At 42.9% G+C, this 22780-nt stretch overlaps 1 pseudogene; it reads left to right on the forward strand.

Annotated features, from left to right (window-relative positions):
- The first annotated feature begins 6543 nt into the window (after nt 1-6543).
- On the forward strand, nt 6544-22218 carry LOC131478887 (uncharacterized; annotated as a pseudogene).
- The last annotated feature ends 562 nt before the right edge of the window (nt 22219-22780 follow it).

Raw genomic sequence — 22780 nt, forward strand, 5'->3', positions numbered from 1 at the left:
GCCTTTTCTCGCTAGAAATACCTACGCAGAAGCAATCAGTGCAGCAATATGGAGTACTGTATTCGTGTTCCGTTGAACATACTCTAAAAGGTGCGTCAGCAGCACCATTCACTAAATTCCTGCTTCATGGTCTTTGGAACATGCACAAAGAAACATACCTGCAGCGCAGTCAGGAGCGCGATGGTCACTATAATTCCGCTGCTAGTGTTGCTAAACTCACTGAACAGAAAGCAGCAGTACTTACGCACTCTCTGTTTCTCATACCCCGTTGTACATACTGAGAGGATCGACAGCAGCAACACTCACCATGCTTCTATTTCATCATTCAACGAGAAGCATCAGCAACTACACGCCCTCTATTTCTACTTCACTTTCACTTGAATATACTCGAGAGAAAGCATCAGCAGCAACACTATCTAGGGGTACGTGACGTGTGTATGTTCCTTCCACTTGGTGATGACTGTATTGACACTTCGCTGTTGAGTAGCACTGCTGCTATCGCTGGATGGATGAGGGAGGGACGGGCGAAAGGGGGAGGGGGGCAGGTGATGTTATTTCCTCACGCTTTCATGTTTTTGTGCATGGCCTGCGCTGGTTCGCTTTTGTTTGCTGGACGTGTCTTGTTTTGCATGCTCGGCTTTCTTGCTGCTTCTACAGTTTCCTCGTTATGTCGTGAGTTTCCCATGTTACGTAGCGCAAAAATAATTTTTCTTCTTTGTTGGGGGATTCGACACTGTTTCTGCAGGACTGACAACGACATTTCGTTATTCGCTGGCTATGTCTGGCTTTCCACGTCGAAATTACCTGTTGCCTTGTACGCTGTACATGAATTTTTTTTTCTGCAGTAAATTGATGACGTCGTCTCTGTCTGTGGCTTTCATTGAACGAGACACATATCCTGTGTTACAACGGTGTTTCCAGTGCTGTAGGCATATATTCAAGGGATGACGTCGCATTGGTTCCATGCTGAAACTCCCTTAAATGTGTATTTGTGCTGAAACTCCTCCTTTGAAATATTACATATTTATATGCCGCTAGCATCATTACTGGGGCACGCCTCATACCATCAGCGTCATACTCATCAGCCCTCTTGTTATTACCGTTAGCACTATTGGCCTTGATGTGGGGGTAGCTCTCACATAGGTGTGAATCCCATATACATACACGTATATGTCAGATGTTTCGCATATGTATGCTTCAGTTTACGGCGTTGAACGCTGACTGCCTTATGTCGTAATGTACGATACTTATGTAAGTTGAGTCATGTACGGAGAGGTGAGTGCTGATCACCTTCTGACGCCTGGCACTCCATGTTGTCTTTTGTGATGAGTCCAACCCCGTATTCGCATGTGTTGGTGTACTATCGGCATACGTCTGCATAAGCTTCTTGATATTTAGGGCTGTATGCCTTACTATTTACGTGACCAGTGGATACATATGACAGGTAGGGTACAAGTCTGTGTGGGCTTGATTGCGTACGTGACTACGATCATCTGCCGATGCATGGCTGTCTACACCCTATTTCGTGTGGTGGTAAGTAACATATATTTCTGTGTAGGTACGTTTGGGGGGGTTTTCTCTATATGCACGTACGTCAGTCGCAATAACGCCTTGACACAGTGTGTGTGTGTCTCTAACGTCTTGAAAGCCACACAGAAAGGGAGGCACTCATTTCATTTCCATTACTCTGATATGCGTCTTTCCGCCTCAGACGCATTCTTGATTACGCCTTAGTATGGTTGTAGGCTTGGTAGATACTTTTGTAAGCGGGTTGGTTTGCGTGTGTATTATTATAACCTATACTTACAATTTATATATATGCGCATATGTGGATATACATATATATGCATATATATATATTTATATACATATCATTATACATTACACATACATATATGCACATATGTGTATATACATATATATGCATATACATATATATATCATTTTACGTACACATATATATATATATATATGCACATATGTATATATATATGCATATATATTATATATATCATTATAAATACATATACATATATGCACATATGTGTATGTACATATATATGCATATATATATATATATGTATATATGACAGTGAGCGCCGAACAGCGCCTTGTTTTTCATTGGCAAGGTGATGTAGGAGTACTTGGGTGCGTCTGTTTGTTCCTTGCTCGTAGTACTGGAGAGCGGGCGGCAGGGGGCGCGGTAGGGGGTTCCTGCTACGTCACTTGCCAGTGTCTGTGTAAGCCACGTATGTCTTCTTCTTCACGCATGATCACACCCGAGATACGTCGCTTCTCAAGTTATAGACCTGCGTCCTGGTTGTGTTTGATACTGACTGTTCCCATGTTCGTGCTGTATACTGTAGCATCTCTCATAGGAGTGAAGAAGCGTAGAGCATCATCTTCAACGCCTCTCTTCCGTCTTTCCCCTGTCCCTCCTCCTCCTTCCTATATTTGTCTCAGGCAGCGCGCGACACACGCACATATTTGTATATATATACATATATAAGATAGATTTATATACATGTACAAATAACAATACGTATGTGTAAATATATACATACATATATATAAATGTATAATATATATCTCTGCAGAGGTCTGTGTGGCGACCCATATTTCAGTCAACGAATATTATACATATATACATACATAAATAAATACATATATATATATATATAATAGTTCAAATACGTAATATATACTCTGCAAAAGTCTGCGTGGTGACCCGTGTTTTAGTCGGTGAGAAAGCTGCTTTAGGTGCTGGCTTTACTAATATGCTAGCTACTGACACCACATTGTAGTGTGGAAGAGCTTTTTACTCCTCTCTCAATGTCAGCACTCGGTACTTCGTGTATGTTGTTGAAAATTGTATGTGTGTACTTGATGCTGCGGTCTGAAAAATTGTTTATTAGCATAGCTGTAAGCATTATGCCACATCTCACTGGGCCTTTGAATCAAATTGTCCGTATAGACAAATATTTGTCAGGACTATATTGAAGCGTACTGCGGTTTGAAATACTTTCCAAATATACAAACATATATATGACTATCAGCACCATGCGAAAGCTACGTGCATTTTGAATTATTGGTCGAGTATATAGCTGTCAGCATTATACTACAGCAAACTACAGCTGATAATATTCTTGACATATATATATATATATAGCTGTCAGCATTGACTACAACCGGAACCTACTCTCTCTCTCTATGTATATATATATATAGCTGTCGGCATTTTAATACTGCAGCGTGGGCGATAGTGAGGTGGTGGTTTGACACTGTTGACTGATTCCTTCACATCTTCCTTTCTCTCCCGCACTGTGTCTGCCTTTCTTTCTTTCTGGTTTCCTCAAGTCACTGTGACTTCCTGTTTCCGTCGTTCTCTCCCTGTTTTCCGTCGCCTGCTTCCCCTCCTGTCTCTTCCTTCCTTTGTTCTTTACACCGTCGTTGTTGGTGCTGGGGGTGGTGGTGGTGGTGCCGATGGTTTCTGTGGTGGTCTTCTCCCCTTTGCGTGTTTCTGCGTCTGGTGTTGCAGCCTGGGCCATGGTGCCAGTACTTCCAAGTGGGGGGCCTGTCGCTAAGCGTAGTACCGAGGAAGACGACTCGCTAATATCTCCTGATGGCACGATTTTGGGAGGTCTGTTTTCAATGCGGGCGCCCACGAGATGCTGGCGCCGGCATATCTAGCGGCCTTGAAGAACGTTGGGAAAGGGTGTGGCTGCAGGCGCTGCGTCGTTGTTCGTGTTGCCGGCGGTGGGGGGCGTCGCAGCAGGGCGTTGGTGGCTTCTTCAAAGGCGTGGGGGCAGGCGTCATCGCAGCTGTTGCGCTTCCTGTTACTGGTGTGTGTGTTGCCGGTTATCAACTCGCCGGGGTCTGGTAAATACTCCTGAAGCCATTCATGAAAGGAGTCAAGGAAGAAAATGGGACAAGAAAAAGAGGGTGCGTTCGAAGAGCTCCCTTGTTCGATATACATGTAGATAGACGAGATGAAAGCGCCATCTACTCCACCGGCGTACATGTAGTGGGAGTAGCAGTAGTACTAGTGTAGCAAGCGCACCTGATATATATATACATGTATACAAGAGGGGAGCGGCAGCAATCCCACCGGCATACAAGTAGTAGTTAGAAGTGTAGCCAGGCGGCAAGCATACGTGTTGAATATTGACGAAAAGAAGGCGGCAACAATTAAAGCGGTCAACAAGTCGTTATAATAGTAGTAGTAGTGTAGTACGCGCGAAGAAGAAAGTGTACTGGAGTAGTCAGGACAACGAAGATGCAGTAGTGTTAGCAGCAGGAGAGAAATAGCAGTTGCGGCAGCTGCAGCAGCCGAGCAAATGTTTTACTGCGTTGACGCTGGGGCGTAATAGCAGTCACATCTGCGGTGACAAGGCAGTAGTACCAGCGGGATGAAGGCAGTAGTATTGACGACAGGACTGCAGTAGTAGTAATTCCTTAGTGTAGTAGTTTTAAGGGCAAAAAAAGCAGTACTACTAGCTACAGAAATGCAGTAATAGCGGGACGCGTAGAAGTGGCGGTGGTAGCTACTGTTATGATGTGATGAACAGTACCACACCAGCAACGATAATGCAGTAATAGCAGCGCGGTGTAAAAGTAGAACTAGTAGTACCAGTAGTAGTTGCAGCGACGAAGGTTGTAATAACAAAGGCGGCGGAACGCAGCACATGGGTGGAAGCAGCAATAGCAGCGGCAGCTTCTACTTAGAAAATGAAACACTGCAGCAGTAGCAGCGACAGCTTCTTCTTAGGAAGGGAAACACTGCCTCTGCCACACAGTCAGTAACATGCAGTAGCAGCGGCCGTTTCTACATAGAAAGAGAAATACTACCTCTTTCCCAAAGTGACATGCAGTAGCAGCGGCCGTTCTACAGTGAAAGAGAAACACTGCTTTTTTTCACAGTGTCAGTGACATACAGAACTTCTTGACGCCTCTACCCGCAATCTTTTACACACTTGTGTGCCCGCTTTCTGGAGAACCACACACAGCGTCGTCTTTCGTTTGAGCCTTAGCGCATGTGCAGTGCCCTTAGTTCTTGTCTCTAATTCTTTCTCTCGCATTAAAAGACAACATGTTAGACGAGGGTGTCGACGTAACACTGCTCGTATAACCACTGCGGCTTTCACACACATATGCAGGGAGACACGCGTTTATATAGATACACACACGCACATGCGGCGGGAGATACACCCAGACACACAAGACACACACGCAGACCACGCAGAGATACAAACAGACACAGCCACACACACACAGCCACAGAGGACACACACATAGACGGAGAGAGAGACAGCTACACACACCCACACACAGATAGACATACAGCTCGACACCCACGGTGTAAGAGCGTATGTTTCCTTTAATTGCTGCAGTTGATCGCAGTAGCGGTCCAAGACGGTATGCTGCTGTGTCATCGATACTACTCACCAGTCTCTGACTGTTGCTATTGGTGCTGCATGTGTCGGCTGCGTGCCAAGGAAATATTTGCTTTTATGTCTGTATGGAAGCCCTTCATTGGTAACTCTTGATACCAGGCATCGCCTGTGCCTCAAATATTTCATTACAGGTATATGTTTAATGCGCAGCAACAAGGCCTTAGGGCATATTTATTAGTGTGCAGCCGGTAGTCTAAAGCTGCATGTTACACGTATTTCGGTTGCCACCCGTAAATAGAGGAACAGCACAGAGCAACCACATAAGCATGAAGGGCAGCAGGAACGTTGGGCTCCCAGCAGCAGCAGCTGCAGTAGTAGTAGTACCAGTAGTAGTAGTTGCAGTAGTAAATCCTTGCTGTCGCAGGAGGAATTAGTATCTGTACGAACTTCCTGTAGTGTATGTGACTGCTGCTGTGTGTGTAATATCTATATAGTTCTTACTGAGTGTGTCACAAAGTCGTGATGTATCTGAGAATTGCTTGTGCAGACATATATCTATCTCTCTCACGAGTTGCAGGAGTTCTTACTAGTGTGTGTGGTTCTTCAGGTTTTTGCGGGGTGTGTGTGCCTGTTGCTACATTTATACATGTATATGGATCAGGAGTTGCAAGAGTTCTAGCGAAGTGTACAAATTCTTATGGGGTGTGGTGATTCCTGGTGCATTCATATGTTATATATATATATCAAGAGTTGCAGGAGAGTCCTTACTGAGTCTGTGGGTTTTTTGGGGGGTTTGTGATTGATGATGCTTGAATAACATTATTTTTATACATACGGAAGAGTTCTTGGTGGTGGACTGTATCCTTTCCCAAGTTCTGGTAATGTGTGTGACTGGTAGTGCTGCGTTTTTGGAGTGTATGTGTCTAAGAAGAGCTGGAAGAGTTTCGCTCCCCTCCTGCATTGAGCACTCCTGTTAAATGTGCTTGTGTGTGTGTCAGAAAGAGAGAGAGAGTGTTACTATGTACTGTGTACATCATCATATGCGTGTGTCTGTATTAGGAGTGGAAAGATAACTGGTATTCCTTACCAGAGGAAGCCGAGCGCGTGGAGGCGGAGGCTGCGGCAAGAGACGCAGAGAGAGATGAAGAACATGGACGCAGTAAGAAGGGTGATGGAGCTGGAGCAACTTCTTCGTCGTCGCAGGCGGGAGGGGCTGCAGGCAGGAAAGGCGTCGACAGCAATAGTAGTGGTAGTAGTAAAACGGGTGCAAAGGGGAAGGAAGTGGCCGAATAAAGAGTTGTACGATGCGCTGGAGGTGCCGGTTGACGCTTCTCAGGAGGAAATTCGCAGGCAAGTACTACAAGCTGGCGCTGAGGTATCACCCCGATAAAAAATCCAGACGACCCCAAGGCCAAAGAGGAAATTCCAGAAGCTCGGCGAGGCCGTACCAGGTCATGGGGCGCATGAGGAGAGACGGGCGCAGTACGATCAGTACGGCTCGGCAGCTGCCCAGGACATGCCTATCATCGACAGCAGCCTCTTCTTCATGATGCTGTTTGGCTCCGAAGGAACTGGAGCCATACATTGGGAAACTCAAAATGGCCATGTTTGTGGAAATGGTCGATAAAGGATAGCAAGGTGACTTCCTCCGCTGCCACGACTAACCACTCACTCATGCATGCACACTGCGGAATGCCCTTAACCTCCTCTCTCTTGTCTCTTTCTCTTTCTCTCACCGGCGCTATCTACGCGCCAGCATTTTCTGATGTATGAGGATCGTGGGGATTGTCTTCTGATCGACCTCCTTCAAACAAAAAAATCTCTCTCTTTCTTGTCTGCTACGTGTATGGAGAGAGAGGTGTGTCTCTGTTTCTTTGTGGATCTGTGCATTTCCCTGCACTTGTGTGTGTATCTCTCCTTCTGGATGCGTATGAACATGTACGTGTAGATGAGTCTCTCTGAATGTGTGTGAGTGTTTGTGTCTATTTATGTGTTACTGTGTGGGTGTATGTGCATGGATTTGTGTTTTCTGTGGACCTATCGCTTGTTGTTGAGGGTGGGTGTGTGTTTGTGTGACTGTGTGTGTCGCGTTGTGCGTGAATGAATCTGTGTTTGTGTCTGCGGCTCTGCCTGTATGTGTGTGCGTGTGTGTGCGCGGTAGTTGCCTGTTGCTTATATTTCTGTGCTAGCATGGACACACGATGTGTTAAGTTGTATGCTGGCGCGGTCCGGACACACCCTCTGTCTGCAAACGACAGACGGGGGTTGTACATAAAATGGAGACTACGTTTCTCGGACACGTATATCACGCTGAGCGAGTAGGAGGAGACTGTTGAGGGAAGAGTCAGAGACACATTCAGCGCCTGTTACACAGAAGAGCAAGCGTTTTAGTGAACATATACACCTCTATATATACGTCTCTTTTCTCTCTCTGTATATATATGTATATACATACGTTCCTCCCTTTCTTTGTCCCTCCCTCTCTCCCATATATATATATATATATATATTTACACCTTCCTCTGTCTCTCCCCCTATATATGTATATATATATATATATAATATGCTCTCGTGTGTTTCTCTCTCAATTTCTCTCTCGCTCTGCATATTTATGTATACGTTTCTCTGTCTCTCTCTCTCTCCGTGAGTGATATTCGTGGCGAATTTTATTGCCAGTCGCCTGTTCGAAAGGAATGTGTTCTGCAGAGAGTTTCACTGTCGTCCTGTGTGCGTAATATGCTTGTATACTAGAGATCTGTCTTGTGCATGTGTACATGTAGCGTAGTACAGAGGCAGCACAGCAGTAGCAGCAAGAAATAACGAGTAGGTTCCCCAAGGTAAATCAAGCAGACCTTTCACACATAGGAAACAACGTAAAAGGGTCTCAGTCTGATGAGTCAGGGAGAGAAGACTCTACAAATCAACTAGGAAGCAGCCCCAATAGAGATATATATATGTATGAGAGAGATATGCTGCGCTCGAATAGCAGGAAGTCTGCGCGTAAGTAGTATGTAGCTAACATGTGAAGGGGGAGGCTGTGCACTACTGCACTGCAAGAGCACGAGCCGTCGTAGTTTCGCATGACAGCACACATAGTGAAGTAAAAGGAATCAGCAGGATAGACCGCAGTCACACTGGAGAGAATTGGACAGAGCTTCCTGTCTGTGTAGGAAGCTCTCTGGCTCAACCACATTTGTTGAAGAGAGGCGCGTACATACACCTGCATACAGACAAGGATATCCTTAAGTTATATACACAGAGACAACATACACATACATGCACATACAGCCAGGCACTGCATATAGATGGACAGTGCAAACACATGACACACAGACATGCCACACATACATAAACCCTACTTGCTCAAGTGACAACTTACATGGCTGAATATGCCTGGGCGACTTGCAAGAAAACCTAGGAGCTTTTTCCTGATGTACACGCATCAGTGAGCGTGAGATTGTTTGTAAATGCGAGTTACATATCGCTTATAATACTATAACGGGTAGTAATACTGACTTACCAGCATGCTTACATAAGCACATATCACTGTAGCACGAACAGTAGGTGTACCACGAAAAACGTCTTCATAGACACATGAGTAAGAAGGCCTCACGTTTACAGGTGAAGCAACTTACACGCCCCGTGTCTACTATCAAACATATCATTCTCGCACGTACTACGCATGTCTGTATTACACAGTGCGACGCGGGCGTTTATATTGTGTGAACTCACGTGAGAGCTGCTGCTCTAGAAGTACGTCCGCGATCTTTTCTTCAACAAGAGACTTACGTCTTTTTTCTTGTTCACCATTTTGTATGTATGTGCTGAACACGTTCAGCATATATATTACTGCTACATATATAACATAATCGTTAAGCATGTACATATATTGATGTGTGACGAGGTGCTGCAGGCGTTTACCATATGTACATATTACTGCTATATATATAGAACAGTTGCAACATATGTTTGTATGTAGGTGTATACGCTGATGAGCTGAAGGAGTGTAGTGTATTATTAGTGCTCTTATATGTATATGACTTCGAGGAGCACAGCTTCACTACGTAGGTATATACATACATTCTTATGCATGCGTCTACGCTGATGAGCTGAAGGGGTTTATATATATATGTGGATAACTGGTATGTATATACATAGAACAAAGCTGCTATACTTGTACATACATCTGCATATATGTATGTATGTATGTCCATATGCTGATGAGATGAGGGCGTCAAGTATATATCAATACTGCTATATGTGTGTATATTATATATGTGTATGTGTAGCACAGTGTATATATATATAACTTGGGAAGATATATATCTGTTGTGCTTGCTACACGTATTTGTATTCTTATATGTATGTTTAGCACAGTGTGTGTATATATATGTTACATATGTATAGGTGTCTATCTGTTATTTTTGCTATATGTATATATATATATGTATATGTATGTGCAGCACAGTGTGTGTATATATATGTTTCATATGTATATGAGGCTATCTATCAAACCTGCTATATGTAAATATATGTATATGTGTATGTGTAGCACAGTGTGTGTATATATATGTTTCATATGTATATGAGGCTATCTATCAAACCTGCTATATGTAAATATATGTATATGTGTATGTGTAGCACAGTGTGTGTATATATATGTTTCATATGTATATGAGGCTATCTATCAAACCTGCTATATGTAAATATATGTATATGTGTATGTGTAGCACAGTGTGTGTATATATATGTTTCATATGTATATGAGGCTATCTATCAAACCTGCTATATGTAAATATTTGTATATGTGTATGTGTAGCACAGTGTGTGTATATATATGTTTCATATGTATATGAGGCTATCTATCAAGCCTGCTATATGTAAATATATGTATATGTGTATGTGTAGCACAGTGTGTGTATAATTTTGTATGTGTTGTACATAAGTATATAAGTATATTTACATGTGTGTATGTTGCTTGTGGGGTGTAACTGGTGCAGCATCGCCAAGAAAATATAAGTGAGGAGATGTTCGCACTGGAGCAACAACGGAGGGAAGTGAAACTGGCGCTTGCGCTTAGAGCCCGCATTGCTGAATATGTACAAGCAACAGAAAAGAAGGAGCCACAGTCGTCGTCTTCTTCGGCAGCTGCTGCTGAGGGTCAAGAGAACACGCCGCAACTCTCTGCTGCTGGTGCTGCGCAGGTGGCTGAGTGGAAGACTGCTATGCGTCTCGAGGCCGAAAAACTCTGCCATGTGAGGACATTCATCTTTGTGAAGCTGCATACACAGATCTCTTCTTACATTGTGGGTGTGTCTGTGTATACTGTGATTTATTGTGTACTACATGCTGCTTTTCGTGGATTGTGTATATGTGTCTCTGCAAAGCTATATACTGTTGTTCATATATGTGGTGGATGTGTCTGTGTTTACTATGATCAGTTTAGTACTACATGCTGCTCGTCTTGGGTTGTGTATGTGTATCTATGTGAAGCGATATACTGTTGTTCTTATATGTGGTGTGTGTGTCTACCTCTACAGAGCTATACACTGCTGTTGTTACGCAGTATGTATTTGTGTACTCGAGGTGTGTGCATATTATGTGTCTATGCATGTGTGTGTGTCTGTGTGCTCGCGTGTGGAGGAAAGAGAGCAGGAAAGTATTTCCTGTCTTAAGGCTAGCTGGGTGGCTTTTTTTCGTATGAAACGTATTTCTATGCTCACACAGAGATGGTGAGAGCAGTAGTAGTGCTAGCTACAGGACATAGGACAGCATTACTTCGTACTAGTAGTTTTAGCTGTAGATTCTCCTTGTGTTAGCAGTAGTATTACTAGTAGTAGTATAGGTACTAGCTCTCTACATGTTTACTGTTCACGGTTTACAATAATACTCGAAGCTGTAGATTCTTCTAGTATTAGCAGTAGTATTACTAGTAGTAGTATAGGTACAAGCTCTCTACATGTTTACTGTTCACGATTTACAGTAATACTCGAAGCTGTAGATTCTTCTAGAATTAGCAGTAGTATTACTAGTAGTAGTATAGGTACAAGCTCTCTACATGTTTACTGTTCACGATTTACAGTAATACTCGAAGCTGTAGATTCTTCTAGTATTAGCAGTAGTATTACTAGTAGTAGTATAGGTACAAGCTCTCTACATGTTTACTGTTCACGATTTACAGTAATACTCGAAGTTGTAGATTCTTCTAGTATTAGCAGTAGTATTACTAGTAGTAGTATAGGTACAAGCTCTCTACATGCTTACTGTTCACCCTTTACAGTAATACTCTTTGTATACATGTTGAAAAAACACAATTCATATTTTGAGCCTCTGCGTGTGTTACACGCGCTCATGAGGTTTAAATAAGATCGTATACATATATTATACATATACGTGTAGTGTGACGCACGACACTATTCTATCAAATAGTGCAAGAGGTATATATAGTTATATATACATATATATACATATATATATATATATGCAGTGAGATTGTTGACGCTAGTTGTATGGGGTAATGTATGTAGAAGTACATAATACATATGCAATGAAATTATTGATGGCGCGTATTGTATGACATATACCCAGATACATATATGCAGCTGGTCGATTGGGTATGCATAGTATAGGAACATTTTGATGTGAGAAGATGTGTTTTTAATTTGATGTTGCCTCCCAAATTTTCTCGAGACGTGGCTGCGGCCATCTCCCCTTTGTCTTGTGATGTATTATATTGTTCGTCCGTTTGGATATATGTGTGTGTCTTCTTATCGTCTTTGAAAAAAAAACCTCTGACACAATATGCAACAAATGCTGTAAAGCGTCTCTCTCTCTTTCCTTCTCCCACGTCCATGAATCCTTATGTGGAAACAGATATATATAACTCTATGTGCGGAAATATATACATATATATATATGTGTATACAACTACATATATGATTATGGATATGGAAATAAGTACATAACTACGGACATTCAAATATATACATATGTATGTATATGTAACTATTGATGTGACTATATATATTATGTACGTGTCTGTATTGTGTGTTTTGATACTAATGCGATATGCCTGTTCTGTGTGCTTGTGGTCGTTATGGTGGTGGTGGCTTTTTTCGTTCTTCTACTACTACCACTACTAGTAGTAGCACTACTACGGCAACTACTACTACTACTAGTACTACTGTTCACAATGGTAGTGGTGTTACCTAACGACATACTACATGCTAATACCTCGTCATAAAATACGTAATAGCATGTATTTCAAATTTCATTGTCCTTATATAAAACATATCATTTTCTGTCATCCTGCTTACTTGAGATGTATATTATATTTTTGTCTATTGTATTTGTGTAATGTGTGTTTTCCTACGTGTGTATGCCTCCCGTTCCACATCATTTTTTCATTGTTGATATGCCCTGTTGGCGTACCAGTCATTATTACGACAACTTCTTTTTGAGTGTGGCACGTTTTTGAGTGTGATGTGCACGACCCTCTTCTCATTGCAATGGGCGACGGTGGTGGTTTTGGTGGTGGTGATAGCGGTGGTAGTGATGGTGGCGGTAAAGGTGGTAGTGGCGGTGGTGGCGGTGGTGGTGTTGATTGCGTTTACTGCACGTGCAGTCGTCGTTCGGGGACGCAATAATCGAAGCCATTGGGTGGACGTACGAGAACTACGCAACGCAGTTTTTGGGGAAGCTGGACACGTTTTTGGGTTTAGGGGGGAGGTACGCGAAAATGCAGGCGCAGGGTCGCACGGTGGGGAATAGTTGGAAAACGGCGAATGCGGCAGTGAGGGCTGCACTTGCTGCTCGCCAGTTGCAGCAGTTGAGCAGCGGAAGAACAGAGGCAAGGAACGCCAGAAAAAGAAGGCGCAGCAGCAACAGGAAAAACGCAAGAGAAAGGGCGCCGGGACGGATGGGGGAGCGGCGGGGGGAGGAAACGCAGAAAATGACGCTGAAGATGAAAAGACAGAAGACAATAATGGCGCCGATAATGTACGTACTGCTGAAGATGTAAGTCTCCTATCACGCCTGGACACAAGTACACAAAAGTGCACACACACGCGAGAGAGAGAGAAAAGGAAGCAAAAAGAAGCTAGCCGAACCACTTTATATATATGTACATGTTGCAAATGTGTCTGTCTCTCTGTGTGTATGTGTGTATGTATGTATATGTCTGTATGTTATGTCATTTAGATATGTACCATGGTTGTTTGACGTTTTTGTTGACAGGACGTGGTAATGACGTCGTAGCATATGCAGACGGAAGTAAATGCGCCGAGAGCTACAATATATATACACATGGACTTCTTGATGCTGTACCGCACGGATGTCCTACATGCATATATTGCGTAAAAGTTAGTATAACGTATTATGTAAATATTATGTATTGCGCACAACTTATATATTGCGTACATAATATGTACTGCCTACATATCACGTACTGCGGAGATATTATATACTGCGTACATAATATATAGTGCCTACGTATTATATATTGCGTACATATATTATATATCGCGTACATATTATGTTTAGCGTACATTTTATGTATTGCGTATATATTATATATTGCGTACATTTTATGTATTGCGTACATATTATGTACTGCGTACATATTATGTATTGCGTACATATTACGTACTGCGTACATATTATGTACTGCGTACATATTACGTACGTATTATCTGTTGCGTAGGTGTTACTTACGTATCATGTGTTGCGTACATACTATGTATTGCATACGTACTACGTGCATATTGTATGTTGCATACATTATTATGCGTTGCGTACTTACGGTGTGTTGCATATACATGATGTGCTGCGTGCATAGAATGCCTTGCGTATCTATAAAGTGCTTCGTTCAGATAATGTATTGCTTTTGCGTATACTGTGTTGCAGATATATATATATATATATATATATATATATATATATATGGTGTGTTACGTGAAGTGCAGTAATTAGTTGACACCGCGGTATACGTGTGCTTTGGGTGTGGGGGAGGCCAGACGAACGATAAAAAGGCGGGGTGAAGTGTTTTTCCAGAAGACCGGTATCAACCTGTTTCTGTGTTTTTGCTAGTAAATCCACCCAGTTTGAAAGGAACGTTTTCTCTTTTCTCGGTTTCTGACAGTTTCAGCGCTTCACCCATTCAATACTCCGAACACACAGCACCGTATATACGCCTCTTCGAAGTGTCGCTGGCGGCCTCTCACCGTCCGCAGAACACCGTATATACACACACAACATATATACGTGTTTGTTCACATCAAAGAAGACTGATTAATGTCGGCTGGTTCATGTATGTGTGCTTGCATACGTATAACAACAGTAGCCGGTTGGATCACATCACTGGCAGTCAACAATCAGTGTAAAGCGGGTTTACGTGTGTGGCTGTTGTATATCGTATGCAGTTGCCATGTGCTTCTGCAAGATACCTCGCATACTTGCATAGCCCTATTTATATGAGGACGGGGCTGTACAGCATACTAACAGTCATCATATACAAATACATATACGATGCAGACATATAATAGCCGCCATACTCTTTAGCGCTAATAATTATGTGAACAGCGTCTATTAGATTTGTCAGTCACAAACGTATAGCAGGTTACGGATGCCAATGGAAATACTTTTTCATACACGCGAAGGCGCGCGATGTACATATGTATATAAACATATATGTGTAAAAAATGCAACCTACGTATGTGTATGGTGGTGGTTGTAAACGTAGGAAGAATTGCGGTTTTCTGGTGGCTATTCTTACGTGCGTACTACTGCGCAAACACATACACACACGTATATATATATATATATATGTACATATATAAACATGTATAAATATGTATATATATATATGTCTGCATCGTGTATGTTTTTGTGTGTCATGACTATTCTGTACGTTAGGAGAATTACGTTTTGCTGGCTGCCATGGGCACACTGTTATTACTGTGCAGGTAAAGCAGTTTGAAGAAACACTGCCTCTGATTTTGGAGACGATGCTGCAAATATGCCTTATGGATATTGAAACCACAGTCCGTGCAGCGGCCAAGAAGGTTAGCTAGCTGCTTATATATATATATATACGTATACACATGAAGACATGTAAATATAATATATATATTATATAATATTATATCAACATAATATTATATATGATATATGTAGTATGTATAGATATATATAATGTGTGTAATGTATACACATATATATTATGTATGTATAATATATTTGCTAGTGTCCTCATATCACGTGTCTCAGATTATATGCATCGCCGTGGACACAGCTGCCTGCGTGCTTCCCCCCTCCCCCGCTGACATCAGGGGTTAGTTCATGTTGCGTAACTACAATTTCCTACTTGTAATGTTTCTGGCCTACAGCCGTTCTGTATTACATGCGCGGCGGTTTAGTCTCCACACATTATACGTACCCCCCAGATACATACGCACAAACAACTCCAACAGAAGAGGCAACAGCACTACCAGCAGCAGTAGCAGTAGTAGTAGCAGTCGTTCTACCGCGCGAGTCGCTTTGCGTGGGCTGCGGTATATGTGTATGTGTGGTCACTTATCTTGCAGTGACAATCTAGTGGAGTTGATGGACAGTGGCAACATACAAAACGCTGCTTCAGATTTGAGTAATGTAGTAGAAACTAACACCTGGCAACCGCAACTTACCGTCATATGTATCTGCCTCGTAATAGGACATACACGAGAGACGGCAGGAGTGCAGCCGTTTTCCTGGTGTACCCGTGGTCACTAATACTTTGAAGGTGCCTATGCATGTAAATATATGTATAGATATATTTACATACATAATGTATGTATATATATATATATGTACATATCTCTCTGTGCTCGTATAATCACCACGTTGTACAGAAGGAGGCTACGGCAGTATTCACATACATGCCAGTATCTGAAATACTCTTGACGTATAAAGAGACGCACACTAATTTACTGTGATGCCATCTCTCCCCATCTCTACGTATACATGCAAAGACAAATACATCACATATACATATATATCTATGTGCATACCTGTTTTCACATACATACATAGTAAGCCACTCTACATACATATACGTTTATCTGTATTTATGTGTCTACGATGCTGTGAAGGTGTATGATGTAGTGCGGGATGACTATTCTCTTTCAGAGGGGTTCTCTTACGTAGGCGCCTGTGCGGCATATTATCCTCCCCAACAGCATACGAAAACTTCACCCGATTTCTTTCACGTTTACTTTGCGAAATTTATGCCACCAACACAGAGCGAGGCTGAGTCAAAAGGTCACTTAAAGAGCCAAGAACACGTGATATATCGATGAAGTTTCTAAAGACATGTATTAATATATTACTATGTTATATGATAATAACACGGAAAGCTAGGATACGTAATATATTTTTGAAAACTACAACGCATAATAATATATCAGTACTGGATACTGGGACACGTAATGATTTCTTTGGATGCTGCAATACGTTATAATATATTACTATGTAATTTTTCTCAATACTGGTGAAGACCGGAACACGCAATGTATAATTCCCAAGACTACAACACGTAGTAATATATATTGAATGCTTTTACACGTTAAAATATATTACTATGTATTTGCTCTCAATATCGGTGAAGACAGGAACACGTTATATGTAATTCCCAAGAATACAACACGTAGTAATATACTGAAGGCCGCAACACGTTATAATATAATTAGAAGTAATTTCTCTCAGTACTGCTGAAGACTGGAACACGTACTATATTTCTTAAGGCTACGATACCGTAGTAATTTACTGAAGGCTGCCGTACGTTATCATATATAACTATGTAATTTCTCTCAATATTGATGGAGACCGAAACACGTAGTACATAGTTCCCAAGACTACAACACGTGGTATATTCGAAACAATAAATACAATACGTACTGATATAGTACTATGTAAGACTAGAATACCGTATAGACTAGAACAGGTGATATAATTCCGAAGCCACACCACGTAATAATATATTTCTATGTATTGTATTAATACTGAAGAGACTAGAAATCGTCATAATGTATTACGGATGACTTACACAGCAATATATATCTAATAAGTAAGCTACAAATCATAATAATATATAGGTCTAGAGGACGTAATACGTAAGTTTAAGAGCCTGTTAGTACCAAACACTACTAGGCGTACTTACTATTTGTGAACTCCGTTATATATTATTGTACTGCATCGTAATATGATGCCTGTTTTGAATACAACAACTGCGCTAGAATTATCTGTGGCGTATAAGCTGGAAACGGAAATGGGTGAACGACTGTCTGCTCTTGCAGGTAGTGAAAGATATGAGTGTAGATCTAGATACGCGACGCAGACGTGCCGAGGCTCTCGTGGAGCTGGGGAGACTTTTTCAACAGGCTGCTGCAGATCATAAAAAGGAACATAAAGACGAAAAGGTCGATGCCTTACGCACGATGGAGGATGCATTTATTAAGTAAGTTTGTACTGGCTGGAGGCTAGTAGTGTGTGTGTGTGGGGGGGGGGTGTGTGTGTGTGTGTATGTGTGGGGATGTGTGTGTGTGTGTGTGGGGTGTGTGTACTAATAGTGTGTGTATGAGGGCTGTAGGGGGGGGCTGTATTAGGGCTGTACTAGTAGTGTGTATAGAAAGTGTACTAGTACTATGTGTAGAAGCACTGTATGACAAGTACTGCGTACTTGGGGGGCTGTACTAGTTCTGTGTGTATGAAAGAGGGCTGTTCTAGCTTAATCATATTGTGTGAGGGCTTTGAAGAAGGATAGTGTATATGAGGGCTACATATGAGGGCTGCACTAAAAATAGTGTATGTGGGGGCTGTACTCCCTATGTGTGTGTATTGTGGCGGCTGTAACAGCATTGTGTATATGGGGTCTGTATTGATAGTGCATACGGGGGGGCTGTACTGATAGTGTAGAGTGTATACGGCCTGTACTGGTAGTGTACTTGGGGTCTGTACTGATAGGGTGTAGGGCGGCTGTACTAGTAGTGTAAATGTGTGGCGCCTGTAGTGATAGCCTGTATACGACCTGTACTGATAGCCTGTATACGGCCTGTACTGATAGCCTGTATACGGCCTGTACTGATAGCCTGTATACGGCCTGTACTGGTAGTTTGTAGGGGGTCTGTACCAGTAGTGTATGTGGGGGCTCTGCTGATAGTGTCTGTTGTGTGGGGCTTGTACTGATAGTGTATATGGGGGCTGTACTAGTAGTATATGTGGGGTGGGTAGTGGGAAAAGTAGTTTGCATCATTTATAAACTTGTCCTATATAAAATATACTCATTTTCTTCGGACGTCATTGTTGTTTGCTGTGTTTTTTTCTCTTTCTTCCACACCTTGCTTTCTTTATCTGTCGTACATATATCTTTATGTTTATATCTGCCGTACGTGTAGTTCGCTAACTGACGCACCTTTATTAATCCCACTGGCGTATCGTGCTTTCTCTCTCTTTCCGACGTACTTTCATTTTTGCAGCTGGCATATATCTGGCTTTCTCTCTCTGGAGTCACTGCCGTAGTCTTCACGCATATCTACATGTAGAAAGTGATGACGTGATGACACTAAGAAAAAAAGACCACCGCCTGCTTTCGCGCAAAAGAGCGATTGTTGCCCTTTGTGTTGTCTCTATAGAACAACGCGAGTATATTTCGTGAGGCATTTTTTAATGTAGACGCCGTGCAGATGGACTCCTAGTGGCCAGCGCTGGGTATCGATGATGCTGTGCATGGAGCCCTATTTCGGTGTGGAAACGTACTAGGAACTCGGAGCTACTAAACTACGGTGCAGATGCATACATACATACATACATAGATACATTTGCGTGTGATAATTCTGTGTACTGCGTATGTATCTGTATGTGTATGTGTGTGTTTGCATGTATTTGTCTCTCTGTGTGTGTGTATGAATTTATTTGTGTGCAAGTGGCCAAATAGTAGAGTTGGGCTCTCACGGCTCTGTTTGTGTGTTCCTTTATTTTTGTTATTGCGAGGAATAATGTACTAAGAGCAAATGAAAATAAGGAGTTTTTGCAGGGGCTGTCGTTTTCACGTATTTAATGAATATACCGCTTAACGTCAGTATAACAACCCGCTTGTGCCATGTGGCGTGCATATATGTATGTCCACCTATCTCTGCCGTTTGGCGTGCATATATGTGTACATATGAATACATATACATGTATATATATGCATTTGCATACATATGTATATGTATATATGTATGGAAATATTTACATTTCTGTAATATATATGCGCTCCATGTAGCCTTTCTGTAGGGAGGAAGAGAGAGAGGACATGGATGTACAAGAGGCATGTTTGTGTGTGTATGACTACAGGGCAGCACAAAAGGCAGACGAGGAGTGGGTGAAAAAAGAAGGTGGTACCCACGCAGCTGCTTCGAATCACCCAGGGCTTCATCAACGCTTTCAGGGAGCAGCGGGTGGAGCTACTGCAGCGACGACAGAGACAACGGGAAGCGTGTTTGCAGCACCAGGAACCGCAGGAGGAGGAGGAGCAGCAGCAGCTAGTAGTACTCCTGCTACTCCAGCAGGCCACATTGCAACTACGGCTGCTACGGTCAAGACTCATACAGTTGAAGAGACGGGCAGTGACAATAAGGTGAAAGGAAAAGGAGAGGGCACGGCCAAACCACGCTCTTCTGTTGATTTTCTGTAGAACATTGCTGGACACTGGGAGGCAGACACTGTGTACACATCACTCTAGGTCTGCATAGACAGTGAGGAATGAAGTGTATTTCAGCTTTTACCCTCGGGCGCGAACTCGAGAGAAACAACTTATGGCCTACAGACGCGGACTCTTATTAGAGACAGTGAAGCGGAGGTTGCTAGTAGCAGTCTACACAACAGTATACTACGGTAGGGTTGGAGGTTTCAAACGTGTACGTAGTACACGTCTTTCTATGTATAATGGCTGAGGTCGTGATGTTTTGCAACACTTTCCCACCAAGGGCTACGCCCAGGGGTGCATGCGTTCCGAAAGGCTGAGGAATGCATTGCAGTGAGAGAGCACACTTGAAGAGTGAGAAAGAGTGGTCGGTCTAGCAAGTATACTGAGCAGTCGTCTTTCCCTTCCGTCCGGACATTCAAGATATGCGGCCTGGGGAAAGGTGAAACCTTCTACGTATCGGGGTATGACTGGCCTCTCTGCTGAGTACTGTCTGCTATTCCAGTTTGTAGTATGCAGACACTTGATTCGTGTATGTGCTCGGTGCCGTTCCGCCGGTACGAGAAGAATAGGAGGAGGGGTAAGAGAAGGAGAGAGAACGGGGAGAGAGGAGGAGAGCATGCCTGTGTTCGTGTGCTCTTTCGCTATCTGATCATAGAAATAACTGCATGGCCGGAGGTGAAAGTAGATACCGGCCCAAGGAATTTGTAACAGAGGCCGTTCAAAGGAAGAGGGGTGCTGTGCGTTTTGAGCGGGGATAAGGAACTTGAGTGACATACACCTGAGGCAGATGTTGGTGTTACAGATACTAGTGATGAACTATACTGTAGCTACTATTTTGGTATATATATAGAGAGAGTATTTGGTCAATCGTCGTCGTAGTAGTAGTAGTAGGTAGCTACTCTCTTGATCTATTGTATAGGCGGTGGTGATTATAGTGAAGGCAGGCGTACGAGTGCAGAAAACTTTGACGCAGCGGTGTTATGTCGTTGCAGAATGTATGATGTGTTACATGAATTCAGTCATGCGAGGAGATATCCAGGAATACCTCCTACATACGTACACGGATACGTGTAGTAGATGTTCATGGAGTACCACCGGTATTTTTCGTTTACTTTTCCGAGTTGTGAGCGTATGGACATTCGGGGTGTGCGTGAGTACTCAGATTTGTATTTCTTTGAGTTCCGGGCGTTTTCAGTATAGGTGTGATGTAAACAGAAAAAGCATTTAGCAAATAGATGAGCGCGGACACGGAAGGCAGTTGAGGAGATGAGAGGATTAGGGGGGGGCGGTAGGTTGAGGAGGACACATAGCTGTGAAGACAACGATGGCACGAGCATGCAACATGGTTGGTTTCTCATGAGCAGCCACCAGAGCGTGCCGACTGTTGCTTGAGAGGATTACGAGGGGTTAACAGCTCCTTTGTCGTCACCGTCCATCATCACAAAAAGCACCCTGCCCTTGGTCGGCGATGGGTCAGAACTGGTATGAACGGTGTGTCTTATCGAAAGGAGCGGCTGGAGATGTCCCTACGTTGCTATGCGCCTGGTAGCTGAATAACCTTGCTGACGGCAGACCCTCGGGAAACGGATTTTGGTAGAATGTAGAGATTGCCGCTTTTTGCTCGTACGTGCGTGTGAAAGAATATAATACGGCATTGACATTGCACTCGTCGTGTAGATTTATTCACACGCTCTCTTTCCTGACACACGCGATGGAGTACTCACGAGTTCTACGAGAAGCCTTGATGGAAAATCTCATGAAATGAATTTTGGACGAAGAGGAAGCTTGCCACTCTCTGCTTGTACACCCTATCACAGTTGGTTGCTGCATTTGAAAGAACATGATACCCCATAAGCAGTTCTCGTAGTTGTGCAGATTTGTTCACACGTGCTTTTTTCCTGACACACTAAACTGAATACTCACGATCAAATGGTATGATAGGTCACATTCTTTACAAGATGCATTCAAAAATTCATGTTAAGTTGGCGTCAATGCACTTCTCTACAGCGCGAGAAATGTGCAGATGTGGTAATCGACAGCAACATTAACCACATGCACAGGACCTTCGAAACAGACACGTTCAACTTGTCGGAGATTCTCAAATGACGGATGCGCGGCTCATACTTGATTTCTAGAGGACGAATGTATGATGAAGACCGGCGCTTATGCGTTAAACGGTCAGACAAGTGTGTGTTGCCGCTTGCTGCCGTCTAACAACACGTGAGGAGATGAGAAGAAATTTTTCCGGTGCAAAGACTCCACCCCTCCTGCGTGCGTCGAAAAGCTTTCGAGCAGAGATATTCCTATTTTGGCAAGGTAGTGTATACCGCTCTGCATACTACGTGGTGTGAACCCGTCGAACACGTCAGTTTGCCGCGTGTAGGGTTTGTTACGGTATGCATATTGGCGTGTCCACAACAACAGGCGTCGACGATCGTCTATTACTGCTGCCAAAACGACGGCGTGACTGTGAAAAACAGGATTTCTACCAGTAATACTACCAGTCTATATTGTCCACTGGCGTCTTACAAGTGTGTACGTGCTGCTGTGTGGTACCTTTAGTGTGCTAAGTTTGTCATATTGACACCAATGGGACGCCAATACTGGAGAGTTTTGCTTTGCTACAGCTATCACAACGGGTCGTTGGTGCTGCTGCCCCCGCTGCTGC

This window comes from Ochotona princeps, unplaced genomic scaffold (genome assembly GCF_030435755.1).
Source record: "Ochotona princeps isolate mOchPri1 unplaced genomic scaffold, mOchPri1.hap1 HAP1_SCAFFOLD_2576, whole genome shotgun sequence".
In the NCBI taxonomy this organism is placed as follows: Eukaryota; Metazoa; Chordata; class Mammalia; order Lagomorpha; family Ochotonidae; genus Ochotona; species Ochotona princeps.